This window comes from Silene latifolia, chromosome 7 (genome assembly GCF_048544455.1).
Source record: "Silene latifolia isolate original U9 population chromosome 7, ASM4854445v1, whole genome shotgun sequence".
NCBI lineage: Eukaryota > Viridiplantae > Streptophyta > Magnoliopsida > Caryophyllales > Caryophyllaceae > Silene > Silene latifolia.
In genome coordinates, this window is record NC_133532.1 from 84,726,533 (window position 1) to 84,731,644 (window position 5,112).

The 5,112-nt window shown below is 39.3% G+C and overlaps 1 non-coding gene across 1 annotated transcript; it reads right to left on the reverse strand.

Moving 5' to 3' along the window:
* Window positions 1-2,200: 2,200 nt before the first annotated feature.
* LOC141593750 (small nucleolar RNA R71) lies at window positions 2,201-2,307 on the reverse strand. The gene has a single exon (XR_012521817.1). It is a non-coding gene; the product is annotated as a small nucleolar RNA R71 (small nucleolar RNA).
* Between the last annotated feature and the right edge of the window lie 2,805 nt (window positions 2,308-5,112).

Consider the following 5,112-nt stretch of genomic DNA (forward strand, 5'->3'; position numbering starts at 1 on the left):
CCGAGGAAATCCCCAAGGATTTTATGAAGAAAAAGGAAGAAAAGAAGAAGAAACGAGACTGCCCAGCAATCTGTGCGTCTTCCCCTGAAGACGCCCGTCCACCACCCCACAACCCGTGCGTCTTCACCCTCTGGACGCCCGCGCAAAAGCTCCAGAAGACGTCCGTCTTCTCCACAAGACGCCCGGGCAGAAACCACCAAATCCGCCCGTCCCGTGCTAAAGACGCCCGGATTCCTAGGCATACCCATTTCGTCTTCTTCAAGCGTCAAAGAAGGATGCACATCTTCTTCTAGAGACCGGAGTCTTTCCAAAAAGATCGGCATTTCCTCAACAAGGGACTTAATCGTCATTTAAGCCCTTAGTTAACCCTAATTCGTGCACCTAATCCCCACTATAAATACCCCATTAGTCTAATTAGAAGAGCATGTTCTTCTTAGCAATCTTTAGTGTAGTTAATATCAATCAAATCTCTCTTTAATCTTATAATCAACATTTAATCAAGTTTTAAAACAAATTTTATTTCCTTAATCTCTCTCTTTTTCATCCTTTATTTTGGGTAATTGAAGATTATTTGGGTTATTATTGGGAGATTGACAACCTTCCAATCAAGCATCAAGTACTTCTTTTATTCTTTGCTTTATTATTGGAATCATTAGTAGGTATAATTCTCTTAATCCCTCTTTAATTATTGTTAATTACTTTCATTTATTCATCATGTTTCACTTTGTTGGTATGATTGACAACCTTGTTAGCATGTTCAACATGATAATGAGTGAGTAGTTTCCTTAGCTAGGGTTAATGAGTAATTAGGGGAAACCAACATGGGGAATGATTCATGCTTAAATTAATATGCTTTCATAGTTTATTTGCTTGCTTGTTGTGATCTCAACTTATGCACATGTTATGTTTGATGAAATGTGAGCCTATGAATCCTTACATTTTTTACCCATCACCTATCTTTTCAATGAGACTTGTAAGACATAAACCAACTCGAGTCTCATTAGACCATGCATATTGTTGAGTAGGAAAGATTAAGTCGACTTGTAGGTGTTGTACAATCTAATCGATTCGGCTCCGGGACCCAAACTTTCCTAGGATTGTAAGATATAAACCAACTCGATCCATCACAACAATAATTGCTTGCTTATAACTTGAGAATATGTTTGTATGATCAATTCCCATGAATCCCCTATGACCCCATGACACCCTAGTGCCTTTTATCAATTGTTTACATCCCTTTTAATTCATCTTGCTTGTTTACTTTCATTGCTATTTAGTTTAGTGATCTTTTATTCAAACCCCAATTGTTACACCCCTTAGACACCACTAGTTGCAATATAAATCTCATCTCAATTCCCGTCCCTTGGGATCCGACCTTTACTTGCCTCTTTACTAATTGTAGAGTTGTTTGTGAAGTTATAAATTGTGTTTTGGTCTAGGTGATCCTAACGACAAGTAACCGAAAAATACGATCCGACCAAAAAATGGCGCCGTTGCCGGGGACGGTGTTAACTTGATTTAGATTTTCTCATATTTTTATTAGTTGTGTCTTTCTTTGCCTTGGGGGAGTAAAACTCCTCAAGGTTTGTTCTAATTATTTTCGAGTTGTTTGATATTTTGCATGTCTAGAAGGTCACAAGGTGACTTGTTACCTTTTGATCACGAAATTGAAAGAACTTTGACAACCAATAGAAGACTTGCTAAGAGAACTTTGAGAGGTATTGGTGAGGTTGAAGTTATTCAACCAAATGCTATTGAGTTCATCAACCCTTTTGCAAGAGAAGGTGAGGAGACCCCAACACAAAATCCAACACAAAATCAACCCACAATGCCTAAGTTTTCATCACATTCCGTACCCACCGAGGAGAACCTACCCAATGGTACTCCCACACCACAACATCTAACCGGAAAATTTATTGCCAAATCCGCATTTATCCAATTAGTCGAAAGCAGCCAATTTGGGGGGATGCCTAGTGAAGACCCTCATTCTCATATGGAGACTTTTTGCGACTATTGTGATGCGATTTCTCAAACCGGTATAACTCTAGACCAAATTCGATGGGTCTTATTTCCTTTTTCTCTAATTGGCACCGCGAAACAATGGTTGAAAGGCCTTGATAAGGCTACTCTCGGAATTGATTCTTGGAAGAAATTGGCTCTAGCTTTCTACAAAAAGTTCTATCCACCGGAAAAGATTAACATGCTAAGAGCTCAAATCACGGGCTTTAAGCAAAGGGATGAAGAATCATTGTATGAAGCTTGGGAGCGATTCAAAGGAATTTGTCGCTCATGTCCTCACCATGGACTTAGCGAGTGGTTCTTGGTACAACAATTATGGAACGGTCTTTATGAAGATTCAAGGAACATTCTCAACATGGGATCAAATGGAATGTTCACCGAAGTCGATGACAATCAAACTTGGAACAAAATTGAGGAAATGGCGGTCCATAACTCACAATATAGTAGACCTCGCAAGGCTACTAGGGGAGGAAAGCATGAAGTGGACTCCATTACTCAATTGGGTGCTCAACTTAGTGCTCACATTGATACCATCAATTTGAAGTTTGAAAAAGCTATGGCTAGACTTGAAGAAGCCTCAAAATCACCAAAGCATCATGTTAATGCCATGACGGCATCTTCACCAATCCCAAGTGGAATATGTGAGAATTGTGGAACTTTGGGACATGACCAAGGTGAATGTAGGGGAACAAATGAACAAGTGAATGCTTTCCAAGCATACAAGAGTGGTACCCCTTATTCAAACTATTACAATGAAAACACCAAATTCCATCCAAATCTCTCATACAAAAGCCAAAATGTTCAAAACCCTCAACCAACATACACCCCACCTCCCATGAGAAACCAAAATCAAAGACCCTTTTACAACCAAAACCAAGGTTACCAAAATCAAACTCCATACAATCAACAAAATGACCAAGGTTTTGATGTTCAAAAAGAGGTCCTCCAAATGCAAAAGAATCAACAAGAGTTTTTCACTCAAATACAAAAGGATAGTCAAGCAAAGGAAACCACCATCAACAACATCCTTGCTCGCACCAAAATGTTAGAAACCCAATTGACTCAACTAGCATCTTCAAGCTCACAAAGACAAAAGGGGCAATTACCACCTCAAAGTAATCCCCCAAGACATGAAACGGTTAGTGCCATTCACTTGAGGAGTGGTACAAGGTATGAAGCACCGAAGAAGCAAGTTGAGGATGAAGTTGTGGAAGCTAGTGAGAAAGAAGAAATTGTGCAAAACTCCAAGGATGGGGAACCATCAAAAGAAGAAATTTCAAGGAAAAATGAAGACAAGGTCAAGGAGAAGGAACCCGTTGTGATTAGACTTCCTTTTCCAAGTCGTCAAGCCAAGCCCAAATTTGATGACCAACTTGGAAAATTTATGGAAATTGTGAAGAATTTGGAAGTCTCAATTCCTTTCACGGAATTAATCAATCACGTCTTGCCTATGCGAAAAATACATGAAAGACATCCTCACAAAGAAGAAGTCGATCCGGAAGCTTGAGACTATCGCCTTCACTAAGGTGAGTAGTACAATACTTCAAGGGAGTTCACCTCCAAAACTCAAAGATCCGGGAAGCTTCTCAATACCGTGTACCATTGGCGACACCACGATCAACAAAGCCTTATGTGATCTAGGGGCTAGTGTGAGTGTTATGCCGTACTCGGTGAGTAAAAGGTTAGGGATGGGAGAGCTTAAATGCACCAATATCACACTCCAAATGGCCGATAGATCGACGAAGACACCATTAGGGATATGGGAAGATGTTCCCGTAAGAATTGGGAAATTTTTCATCCCGGTGGACTTTGTCATTGTTGACATGGAAGAAGACTCCAACATTCCAATCATTCTAGGAAGACCTTTCTTACACACCGCGGGTGCGGTGATTGATGTGAAGCATGGAGAGCTCACTCTAGAAGTGGGAGATGAGAGCATAACTTTCAATCTTGACAAGACCATGAGAGCTCCCCGTTTGCATGAACCATGTTTTATGGTTGATCAATATAGCCGGAAGGTGTTGGGGTTGGTGTCCTTAACAGTTACTGCAAGGACTTATAAATCTCTAAAAGGATCAAAGGGCATACTTTTGGTATTATTATCAGTTGATCTACGTTTATCAATAACGGTTGGCTTGCTAGATAAGTTTGACGTTATTGTCATACAGATGGCGGTGATCAATTGGTCCCTAAAAGTCACACCTATAGGATACGTTTGAGAGATGTGACGGTATGAAAATACAGTCATGTAGATGCCAAATTTGACTAACCAGTTAGTCCGAGTTATTTGACTAGTAATTAGTCAAAATGTGATGTTGAGATATTTTATTTAATACGGATTAAATGAAAATGGCTAAGGCGGATTAAGCAGTTAATTCGTAAATTGAATATAAGCGTTTTATATTTAATTAAATGTATATTGAATATTATTATACAATATTGTCTTTGTCGGACATGTATTAATAATTCAACTAATCCGTATTATTAGTTGATGCTTTAATACCCGATAACCGATGAAAGTTTATAATGAAACCGCGTCATATACATTTAGAATTTAACGAACCGGACCACGAGTTAAAACCAAGAGGAAGTGGAAGCCCACTTCCCCTTGAGGGTTTCGGTTTTCCCGAATGAGAGGGAACAAAAGGGAGGGTTTCTCCTCCCTTCTGACCTAATCATTCATTCTCGAAAAATTAGGGTTTTTAACATTTTTCTCTCTGAAATCTCTAGATCTCACATCGTAAAACCTCACAAGAGCTTTCTCAATATTGCAAGTCAATTAGAAAGCATTTCTAGCACAAGGGCATAGTCTCGGACGGTCTTGGGTGCAACAATTAGGAGGAATCTCTGTTGATTTACTCGTCTTTACGCCGCACTACAAAGGACCCGAGGTTGATTCTTTATCTTTGTCGTTTCTATATTGTATTTCGTTTATGACAATATTTCACATGCAAATTTTACGTTATAATCCTAAATTTAGAGGGTCTTATACGGATATTACCCTACAAGTGGTATCAGAGCGAGGCCACGTAAATTTTCTTTGTGATTTTTCATAAAACGATTTTGAAACGATTGTATTTGTCTCGAAAACCG